This window comes from Gorilla gorilla, chromosome 13, assembly GCF_029281585.2.
Source record: "Gorilla gorilla gorilla isolate KB3781 chromosome 13, NHGRI_mGorGor1-v2.1_pri, whole genome shotgun sequence".
Taxonomy (NCBI): domain Eukaryota; kingdom Metazoa; phylum Chordata; class Mammalia; order Primates; family Hominidae; genus Gorilla; species Gorilla gorilla.
The window spans coordinates 81,810,925-81,823,797 of NC_073237.2; the positions used below are offsets into that span (position 1 = coordinate 81,810,925).

The 12,873-nt window shown below is 32.8% G+C and overlaps 1 protein-coding gene across 10 annotated transcripts in view; it reads right to left on the minus strand.

The window, feature by feature from the left end:
* Positions 1 to 12,873, minus strand: part of AGTPBP1 (ATP/GTP binding carboxypeptidase 1) — a 193,098-nt gene that overhangs the window by 57,913 nt on the left and 122,312 nt on the right. The gene's annotated exons all lie outside the window — the stretch shown is intronic.

Sequence of the window (12,873 nt, forward strand, 5' to 3'; positions counted from 1 at the left end):
TAAACTACTCATATGTTGAGTAGAAAGACAAAAAGATGAACCTATCAAAAATAATGATAAAACTTTTCAAGGCATAGAATAATAAGATATAAATAGAAACAACAAAAAGTCAAAAAGTGAGGAGGGATGAAATTAAAGTAAAGAGTTTTTATTAGTTTCCTTTTTACTTGTTTGTTAATGTTTGTTTTTACAATCCATGTTGTCATCAGTTTAAAATAATGGGTTACAAGATGTTATCTGCAAGCCTCACAGTAATCTCAAAAAACCTACAACAGATACACAGAAAATAAAAAAAGAAATTAAAAAATATCACCTGAGAAAATCACCTTCACAAAAGGGAAGATAGGAAAGAAAGAGGGAAAGAAGAGAGGACCACAAAACAATTGGAAAACAACAAAATGGCAGGAGTAAGTCCTTACCTATCAATAACAATGAATGTAACTTGACCAAACTCTCCAATTAAAGGAAACAATCAACAGGGTGAAGAAACAACCTGTCGAATGGGAGAAAATATTTACAAACTATCTGACAAGGGATTAGTATCCAAAATATACAAGGAACTCAAACAACTCAATAGTAAAAAATAATCATAATAATCTCATTAAAAAGTAGGCAAAGGACATAGACATTTCTCAAAAAGAAGATATACAAATGGCCAACAGGCATATGAAAAAATGTTCAACATCACTAATCATCAGGGAAATGCAAATCAAACTACAATGAGATACCATCTTACCCCAGTTAAAATGGCAATTATTAAAAAGAGAAAAAAAAAAAAAGATGTTAGTGAGGATGTGGAGAAAAGAGAACTCTTACACACTGTTGGTGGGAACGTAAATTAGTGTGGTCACTATGGAAAACAGTACAGAAATTTCTCAAAAAACTAAAAATAAAACAACATAAGATCCAGCAATCCCACTACTGGGTATTTATCCGAAGTAAAGGAAATCAGTATACTGAAAGGATACCTACACCCACCCCATGTTTATTGTAGCACTATTCACAATAGCAAAGACATGAATCAACCTCAGCATCCATCAATGGATGAATGAATATAGAAAATGATATATATACACAATGAAATACAATGTGGCCATAAAAAATGAAATCATGTCCTTTGCAGCAACATGGATGGAATTGGAAGTCTTTATGTCAAGTGAAATAAACCAGGCATAGAAAGACAAATATTGCATGTTCTCACTCATATGTGGTAGGTAAAAAAGTTGATCTCATGGAAGTAGAAATTAAAATAATAGATACAAAAGCTGAGAAGGGTGTGTGGGAGGGATAAGGGGGGTGAAGAGAGGTTGGTTAATGAGTGTAAATATATAGTTCAAGAAAAGAAATAAGTTTTAATGTTCTATAGCACAGTTGGGTGACTATCAGTAACAATATATTGTATATTTCAAAATGGCTAGATGAGAGGACTTAAAATATTCCTAACATACAGAAATGATAAATCATCAAGGTGATGGATATCCTAAATACCCTGACTTGATTGTTACACATTCTATACATGTAACAAAATATCACATATACCCCATAAATATGTGCAAATATTATGTATCAATTTGTAAAAGTTAACTATATAAAGTAGTGAAAGGTTCAAGTTGAGGTCAAACGGCACTTTAGATTTGTCTCACGTGTTCTAATGTTATAAAAAATTATTATTACATTACATTTAAAACAATGTATTCTCATATCACCTTTAAAACAATCATATTAAATGCTGGTCACAGTGAAGTTAGCTATATTTGGATATTCTGACTGTAACAAAAACCATTTGGACAAAGTAAGTTGCCCCAGCAAGAATCAATCAAATGAGGTAAACTCAGACTCAATAAACCAGTCTATTCAACCTGATATAGTATGGAAAGCCTATATCTGAGCAAGATTTATTCATTAGTGGAAGGATAAACCTTCATGTATGTAAAACAAGTGTGCTTAAAACTGTAAATTTTTGCCTCAAATATAGATAATCAAAATATTAAATTGCCAGAGTGCCAATGGCACTAGCCCCTAATAATATCCAAGTAAAGGCCAAAGTTTTATTGAGAACATGGTTAATATTATGTACAAATACAAAGAAAGATGAGGTGTTTTAGGTCATAATCATTAATGTACTATAAATCACAGATTTGTAAAATGTTGGAGTTGATGTTAACACCCTCATTTAACAGATGAGGAGAACAAGAAAAGTTTAAAGTGGAGCTCTAATAAACCTGAAGGCATCTATCGTAAGCTGCATGTTATTTACACCCAATGACTCTATGTAGAAAAAAATACATGCTTCTAACACGTCTAGTATTACAGCTGCGATTTCAGATTCAGATTCAGGTGGCTGCCATTATCCTCCAGTCTCAGAATTTGATTTTTCATCCCAACCAAAGAAGAAATAAATAAATTCAATAAGTAGCACATATAAAACCACACATGACCCACGCCTTCAGCATTACTAGAAGACAGAATATAACAAACTTTAAATTGTTTATAAATAGTAAAATGAGCAAAGATATAGAGGATGGAACAACAAAATCGGGGTTGAAATCTTTAAAGTAGATTTTAGAATAAAAAATATTTAATGAGAAAAAGGAGGAATTTTATAATGACAAAGTCACAATTCATAATGAAAATATAATAATACTTAATATCAATGCATCTGATAAGATCAACCTCCTACATAAAGCAGAAACTACAGGAGATATAAGCAGAAATCGACAGGGACATACTATTGATATAGTCTTCAAAACACCACTCTCAGAATAAGATAGAACAATTGAACAAGAAAACAAAATATAGAGAACCAAATAACATAATCAATGTGGCAATTTTTACATCTAAATGTCAAATGTCTCATCCTGATACAGATTAAAATTTATCTTCTTATGTGAAGAAGATATATTCTTTATTATCTTCTCAACAGCACATGATACATTCATAAAAATTGATAATATATATGACAATATATTATCAGCAAATTTTAAGCAAAGATATCTTCTTTGCTTGGAATTTGATGATAATATATTAAGATATAAGATGATATAAGTAATATATCTTCTCAATAGCACAATACATTCATAAAAACTGATAACATATTACATCACAGGGAAAACAACAGCAAATTTCACAAAATAGAAATATTACAAACTCTCTGATCACAGTGTACTAAAACTAGAAATTACAAACAAAATGAAAAAACAAACAGGGAGGGAACCCATGCAGGAGGATGGAAGGAAGAATAATTCGGGATATCAGACCCTCAATAGGGTGGAGGAAGGCATCTGTCCAAATAGACAACAGGGAGATTGTTACATAAACTGGAATTGATCAAACAAGTTAATATATTATGGACAATGGGGCCCAAAATTATCTCTGTTGGAGAAGAAAGTTGTAAATATGGAAAGAAAACAAGAATAAAGCCTGTGTTATTTAGCTCAAAAGTTAAGGTATAAGTATAATCTCATGGAGTGTATGTGTGTTTGTGTGATTATATACACGCATACATAAATATGTACCTACAAATATGGAAACCACTACAAATGTGAATTACTGTGTAAATATTATGTATGTATTAAATATACTCCCTAATTGTTCATTGAGATAGTTTGTAAACAGTAATAACCCAATAGCAATGTGTACACCAAGTGTACAGATTTTTTTTTTTTTTTGAGATGGAGTTTCGCTCTTGTTGCCCAGGCTGGAGTGCAATGGCATGATCTTGGCTCACTGCAACCTCCACCTCCCAGGTTCAAGCGATTCTCCTGCCTCAGCCTCCCAGGTAGCTGGGATTACAGGCATGTGCCCAGCTAATTTTTGTATTTTTAGTAGAGACGGGGTTTCACCATGTTGACCAGGCTAGTCTCAAACTCCTGACCTGGTGATCCGCCTGCCTTGGCCTCCCAAAGTGCCGGGATTACAGACGTGAGCCACCACCCCCGGCCAGATCTTGGTTTTTAAACACCATTCACTACTAAAGTAAAATGGCACTCTTTGAAGAAATGGCAGATTTCATTCAGGGGCAGAGAAAAGCAAGATGGGCCTTGTGCCAAAAAGCAAGGGCACCCATAAGGAATGATAGGGATATCTCAAAAGGGCACACACACCAGCATGAATGGTATCCCACTGGCCAAATCCTGGACAATTTGAATATCAAAATAAATAATGATAGCAACAAATTATAACTCATTGAGTCAAACAGGAAACCCAGTCTATACTGATAATAATACATTAAAAGCTTGAGAAGGAACAAGATATTTAGATAGTCTCAAAGTACCTCAATGTATAACACTAATTACAAAGAGAAGAAGGAAATGTAGGAAAGCCACACACCTAAATAATATTAAACTGTAAAGAGCACCCCAAAAGGCAAAAATGTATGAGGAACATTTGTCAGGGGGACTAATCCATTCTAGGGACGCAGGGGAGACTTGAATTAACTAACGTGGGCAAAGCGGTTAGAATGCTACAGACTAGACTCCAAAATTGTACTTTATTGCCTGGTTCCAAACATGTTCAATTTATGCAAGAAGGCAGTTGAAAATCCTCAAAAATCTGAGAGAAACGAAGATGGAGAGAAAGTGAAAGAGAAGCTTGGTACTGAAGCTCTAAGTCACTAAAATGCAAGACTGCCATCTAGTGGTAATTTCAGCAAATCCCTTCCAAGTAATGGGGGGGTAAGAGGGGGTGATGGATTGAAAAAGACACAGCACTATTTAGTGACATACATTCTCAAATTCAGTATTTCAAAGGCAGTATTCTCTTTACAATTAAAAATACAGTATGAAACATAAATATTTTTAAACTGCTTAATTTTAAGATCATTCACTTGTGAAAACCAAAGTAGTCAATAGAATCACTTTTAAAAAGCTCAAAGAAAAGGACAACTTGAAAGAGAAGCAACTGCCAGCCTGTTCCTTTTTGGGGACACTGCCAAAGAACAATACCTCTATTGGGCACATCTTCTAGAATCCAACACTTAAATAGTGCCCCAACCGGCACGCCCCAATCAAAAAAAAAATTACAGACAATAAGCTACTCTCCTGATACTACTTCCTCATCTCAATCATGTATGACAATTAAATAAATACCTCCAGATGAAGAAGTTTCCACTGCACATACTTTCTTTGGTCATCAGCCCCCACCCTTAAAATGAATTATTGCTGGTTATAATTGCTTACAATGTTAAATTCTAGTTTACCAAAATATTGGTCCCTTTCTTTTAATTCTGTTAATGTTAAGACAAACCAAGATTTGCTTTATGTTGTACTGACCTAACAAATCTAAAGATAAGTTTAATAAAATATTACATCTACCGAAACAGCTCCCATAGCTTCTACTAACTTCCTAGTTAAATACTTACAAATACATGGAAATAAGAAGAAAACTCACAATAGACAACTTCTCATCAGAATCTGGAAGGAATCTCTATTAAACTTAAGGCAGATGGAGCAAGACTGAAAAATCCAATGCAGAATATGCCTCGTGATCTGTATCTTGTGGTTTAGGGGCTTTTTTTTTTTTTTTTTTTTTGCATTTTACATTTTGGATTCCACAGCTAAAATAAGTGTCACACTAAATAAAAAAATAAAGAAAACAATAAAGAAGTACAAAAATAGAAAGCATAAAAACCCAAACACATCAACTGTAAGAATTTTAAACAGGTTAAACTCGTCTATTAAAAGACAAATGATCAAACAACAAAATCCAACCTCTTATTTATGAAAAAAAAAAAGCAAACATACATCAAGCAAATTCAAACCAATATAAAAACGGAATTCAAGGCAAAAGATGCTGAATGAGATAAATGGGATAATTTTAGACTATTAAAGAGATATGCAAAAGGAACATGGAAAACTTACAAAATTCTGTGTGCCAAGTAACATCATATTAAAATAGAAAAAAAATATTTTTTAAATGAAGGCTTGACAGAAACACAACATAATTGAAAGACTGTTAAGTATTTTTAAGTCTTAGGTAGATAGAGAAGACAAAAAATAAACAAGGATATAGAAAGTTGAATAGATGTATAATATTAAATATGAAACAATATATTTTTGGGGGACAGAGTCTCACTATGTCACCCAGGCTGGAGTGCAATAGCACAGTCTCAGCTCACTGCAACCTCCACCTCCCGAGTTCAAGCTATTCCCCTGCCTCAGCCTCCTGAGCAGCTGGGATTACAGGTGTGCGCCACCAAGCCTGGCTAATTTTTTGTATTTTTAGTAGAGATGGGGTTTCACCATGTTGGTCAGGCTGGTCTCGAACTCCTGACCTTGTGATCTACCCACCTCAGCCTCCCAAAGTGCTGGGATTATAGGCATAAGCCACCATGCCCAGCCAAATATGAAATAATAAGAAATCTCTCTCTACATATATTGGTCTCTACCCCCCAGTTCCTGGCTCAGAGCTCCTAAAACCCTTGTCATTTCCTAAGCAATGGAGGTGCCAGAAACATCTTTTGTTCTAATATTTGGTCTTTGACCCCACTCCCTGACAAAGAGCTTCTAAATCTCTTAGAACTTCCTGGTGACAGAAACAACTTCTATTCTAATAAGGCAGCTCTTGGTGTACTCTTTGATGGGGATTGGTCACCAAAAAGACCAAGCCATGATAAGAAGCTTGGAACTTTCAGCCCCAAACTCCATCCTCAAGGGAAAGGAAAGGAGCTGTAAACTGAGTTAATAATCATATCAATGTGATGAAGCCTCCATAAAAATCTCCAAAACACGGGATTCAGAGAGCTTCCGAGTGATGAATGCATCCACATGCCAGAAGGGTGGGGCACTCCAACTCCATGGGGAAAAAAGCTCCTGTACCCAGGACCCTTCTGGACCTACCTGTTCATCGGGCTGTTCATCTGAATCCTTAAATCTATCCTTTATAATGAACCGTGAATCGTAATTCAGTGTTTCCCTGAGTCCTGTGAGCTGCCATAGCAAATCATCAAAGTGAGGAGGGTTATGGGACCCCCTGTTTGTAACCAAGTCAGAGAGAAGTATGGTAACCTGGGGACCCACTACTTTTGACTGGCATCTGTAGTGAGGGGCAGTCGTGGGAGACTGAGTCCTTAATCCTTGAGGTCTGCACTAACTCCAGGTAGTTTGTATCATAACTGAATTGTAGGAAGGACACCCAGTTGGTGTCTGGAGAACAGAAGAACTGGAATGTGTGGAGAAAATAATCCCCACACATTTGGGCACAGAAGTGTGGGAAGTGGTGTGAGTAGTAGGAAGAAAAACAGGTTTTTTTTTCTCCTCACTAAACAATGTATGTTACATTATGTTGCCTAAAAAGAATGAATATTATTTTCCAAGTGCCCATGAGCACAAAAACTGACCAGATATTAAGCCACAAAAAATTACTGCAAATCATAAATTCCACATCAGTGAACAAAATGGATTAAAATTTGAAAGAATGAGAAAAGTCTTCACAAAAATAATACAACCAACTAAAATGTAAACTCTTGCCTAAATAATTCTATTCTAAAGGATACCACATTACATACAAGTAATACAAAAAATAACAAGGAGATCTTAATATTAAAATTTGAAAGGGGAATACAGAAGTTGTAATCAAGAGAAAATTTGAAACTTAAATACTTTGATCAACAGACAAAAATAAATTTAGGTAAACATACTAGAAGTTAGAAAAAGAAAAAAATCAGCCTGCAGAGAGGTAAAGAGAGAAATTAATAAGTATAAAAAATTCCAATAGAAATAATGAATAAACCAGCTTTTTAAAATTATAAAACAACAAAATAAGTTTTAAGTACCAAAAAATTGGAAAAAACTAAGCCAGAGAATAAGCAAATATACATATTGCAGATAGCACACAAATTTCTGCTACTGAATTTTTAAAATCTAAATGTCACTGACATAAAAATATATAATACAAATTACCAAGACTCCCTCAACAAAAAATAGAAAACTAGTCTAGACTGAGTTATAGAAAACTCTGAAAAAGTCCAAAAGCACCCCCTCTCACCCAATTAAAGGGTACAAAATCAGACAGTTTTAGAGGCACATTTTTTGCAAATTTCATTAAAACATATGTTATTTAAACTGCTCCAGAACATAGGGTGCAGAAATAAAAGCCTTTACATTTAAGTGTTCAAAGTAAGATCAGCCTCCTTCCAAAACTAGACAAAGATAGTTCTCGAAAAAGGAAACTGACTTGTCTAACTTATGATGTAAAACCTTTAAACAAAATTTTAACAAATCAAAAATAGCTGTATCATAAAAGATCAATTCACACAGCCAAGTTGACTTATTCCTAAAATCCAAGGGCGGCTTAATAACATGAATATTATTAACATAATACAACACATCCAAAGGTTATAGACTAATATGGTCACATTACATTCATTGATAAATGCAAAAAAATTCTTAAATCTGATTTTTTAAAAAAAGAAATTCTTTATTTCTATTTTTAGAAATAGAAAAATATGTATCTCAAAACAAGGATATGCTTAATGTAAATACTAGCAACATTCCCATTGAAGTTAAAATAAAATACAAAGATGCCCAGTGTACCCCTTTTATTTTAAACATTGTCAAAATTCTATTCAAAAACAATGAAAGACACACAATATAGCTATGAATCACAGAAATTCTAGGTATCAAGAAAATCCAAAGTACCAACTCAGAAACTATAATAACTAATAAAAAGTTCAGCAAGAAGGTTGATTTTCAAGTAAATATATAAAAATCAATAGCTTTCTTAATAGAAGTAATGTTTGAAAATAGGAGTACTCTTTCACAACAGAAACAAAGGTAAACAGAAATATAAAACAAAAAGAAAACTAAAAAACATAGGTGAAGGCATAAAAAAACTTGAATCAACAAAACAAAACATCATGTGCCTTAGTAGTAAGACTGGATATAAAATATTCTGTCTCTCCCAAACTATTCCACAAATTTAATCCAATGGAAATTTTTGGTATTTGATAAAATTATTGTGAATCATATTCAGAATAAACTATTCAGAAAAAATAGGTAGAAAAGTCTGTAAATTGTATTTGAAAATAACTACAGGATGTTAGACTATATTTTAAAGTCAAAATAAATTAGAAACACAGTGGTACTAGATCAACAAGAAACCCCCAAACATAATTAGTGTGTATGTAGGACCATAGATTATGAGAACTGCGGTGTTTCAAACCAATGGGGACATATGTCTAAGAGGTCAAGATAATTGAATTCAAATTCAAAAAGTGAGGAATTATAAGCAAGTTATGGTGGCATTTTATCAATCAGGTTCTAATCTGTTTTTACTAACCTGACCATTGTCTGTAACAGCCAAAACAGAGCAACAATGTTTAATGGCTTCTGAACAATATTTCGTACCTTTCGTTCATTCGTGGATCAGGTATGCAGTTGTAAATGTGAAATGTCTAACAATTCAATAAATTCATCAACGACACTTTAAAACTCTTTGGAGAACGAATGAATTTAGTTGTAGCTACTTAACCACTAAGAATAGGATTAAGTTAAATCCCAATTCACAGAAAATACCAAAATAAATCCGGATGGATGCTGTTAAATATAAACACTGAAAACATACTATCAAATGCACTTCAAAAAGGCTGAACTAATTTAATACTTCACCAGCACTGTAGTACCCATTTTCCCTAGTCTTCAGCATCAGCAACATATGTTCATTCTCTTTGAGAAATCCAACTTCTAGGAATTCATGGCAATAATCAGAAACATATATGTAAACAAATAATTAAGGGTATCTACTGCAAGACAGCTTATAATTTTGAAATGTGGAGAAAGACTTAAATCTTCAATCTGTTATCGTTCAAGTCATTTATTGTACCTTACTCAATAGAATATTACACAGACATTACTAATGATGCTGCTGAATAATATTTAATGGGCATGGGGAAAGTTTTTTTTACAAATTATTGTACAGTTTAAAAAAATGTAGTGTTACACATGAGCTTTCATACTATAATCCCAAATCTGTAAAAGAGTAAAACTTAATTTTAAAATTATGTATGTGAATGTGAATAAGTTTAAGAACAGATAACAAAATGTTAAACAATGGGTTTTTTTGGAGGCTCCCTTTCTAAAGTTTTTCCTTTAAACTGTTTTTAATTTACTTACTTTCTCACATTAAATATCTACTGTTTTATCATCAGAAAAACATGCACGTGTACCTGGCATACAGATACTTCTATGAATTATAAATACAAATATCTATGTATAATAATGTTTATCTCGGCAATATTTAAAATAGAAAGTAATCAGAAACAACTGTCTTACAAAGAAAGGTTTGGATAAATAAATTACAGTACTTCCACTGGATGTCTCTTAAAACTATGTTTCACAGGAATATTTAATAACCAGAAAAAAATGCTGATAACATAAAATTTGATCAAAATACAGAACATGAAATTGCATTGGTTATGAGTCTCTTTTTTTAAAAATAAATGCATAACTATATGTAAGTAGAAATCATACACTGCATTATAAAAAAGGCTGGTAAGAAGCAACAAATGTTAAAGTGATTATCTCTGGATGATGCATTGTCAATGGTTTTATTTTTTTCTTAACACCATTCTGTTTTCCAAATTCACTACACAGTGAGTTTGGAAAGTGTGATATACATACAAGAATATCCAAAGGAGAAGGGGGAAGAAGGAGAGGAAATTTAAAAATAAAGCAGCCATCTGTCCCACTGCTTTGAATTAGTTTTAATTACAGAATTTTATTCATTTTAAAATTTTAAATGACACTAGAGAAATTATTTTATCTATCACATAAAGGTATAGGTTTTTTTAAGAAACAGAGAAGCATTGCTCCAAAATGTATACTTTTAATTTAAAATGTTATAGTTTTTAATAAAGTTTAAAGTGTTAAGAGTTCTATTTTAAGTGAATATAGTTAGTAAAAATGCAATCTACTTGTAGCACTTCTGAAAATTATATTGACTATTATATCAGGAATAAATATGCCTTTATATTTTACTCATAAGGAGCACCCACCATACCAATAAAATTAATTAATTGTTCTTTTCTCCTCTAAAAATATTATGTAGCATCATTACAAGTTAAATAGGGAAATCACTAGGTTTCTTTACTTATTTTAATAATACTTTGAATGAGTTTCAATCAAGGTAATTTTTAAAGTTAATTGAAAGTTTAAGGTTAACATATTTCTGAGAAATATCACATTCCATAGTTAGTAGTTTAAAATCACAAAAGAATGTGAAATTGACTGCATCAAGAATATTCCTATCACTATTCACATAAATCAATATACTCGCTGAACTTTTAGTCAAAATATGCATATTTAAAAGAATAAACACTTAAAAATTAGTTAAGCCATTTAAAAATCTTAGAAAAGTGTTTATAACTAAACCAGGTATTATGCTACCTAGTCATCCCACAATTATTGCATTAAATAAATGAATCTGACTAAAGCTTTTTTTCATACATGTGAAGTAATTCTAGAGTATACAATATTCTATTTTCCACATAAATAATGACAATTGGGAACAACCTCTTCAACTGTTGAAAGCTTTAATTTTCGGAAATGTCCCCTTAAATAGCATTATCATATTCATGCTTTTAACAACTTAGAGGATTTAAATGAAATGGATGATACAGCATTTCATGTCTCAGTTGTTAAAAGTTGTTCAATCTTCCCAACAAATGATTGAGACCTTGGAGATTTTGTAACTTGTCACACATACGTTTCTTCTCAAGCCCCAGTGTAAGTTTTCTTGTATGCCAGAAAAAAATTCTTTTCTTTTACACAATAAGATTGCCATTATAACATTAATACTTGAAACTTAATGTTTCAATTTTAAAATGCTGATATTAAGTTCATACAAGTATGTCATTTTCCACAGGCATAATGTTTGACTACCAGGTGTCTTACAAATAATCCTTAGTTTTGTATATATTAAAGTACTAAACACAAAAACATTGAATGAGGCTATATTTTTAAGATTTTTGTGGGTACAACTCAAGAGTTTTTTTTAAAACGGTCTCATGAAACAAATAGTAGGGAAAACCAGTGAAACAAAACACTAGTTCTTCGAAACAGTCAATAAAGCTAATAAACCTCTAGAGTTAGACTGACAAAGAAAAAAAGACAAGAAATTATCATTAGCAGGAATTAATTAGGGACCATCAATACAGACCCTGCAGAAATCAAAAGGATAGTAAGAGAATACTACAAACAACCCTGCACATACATTTAACAACTTAGAAGAAATGGACCAATTCCTAAAAAGCACAAACTACCACAACTCACTCAAGATAAAAGAGGTAATTTGAATAGCCCTAAAACTATTCAAGAAATTAAATTTCTAGCTGGGCGCACTGGCTCACACCTGCAATCCCAGCACTTTGGGAAGCCAAGGTGGGCAGATTGAGGTCAGGAGTTCGAGACCAGCCTGGCCAACATGGTGAAACCCCATCTCTACTAAAAATACAAAAATTAGCCAGGCGTGGTGGCACGCACCTGTAGTGCTTGGGGGTCTGAGGCAGGGGAATCACGTGAACCTGAGAGGTGGAGGTTGCAGTGGGCCACAATCACACCGCTGCATTCCAACTTGGGTAACAGAGCAAGACTCCATCTCAAAAAAAAAAAAAAATTACATTTCTAGTTTAAAAGACTATCAAGAAAGGAAATCTCCAGATTCAGATGGTTTCATTACAGAATTCTACCAAAGTTTAAGAATTAACACCAATACTACACAAGTGCTTCCAGCAAATTAAGAGGAGGGAACACTTCCCAACTCATTTCATGAAGTAATACCATGATACCAAAAGCAGATACAGTACCAAACAAACAAACAAAAAGACAACTATAGACCAATATCCCTCTTTAGTAGAAATGAAAAAATCATTAACAAAAT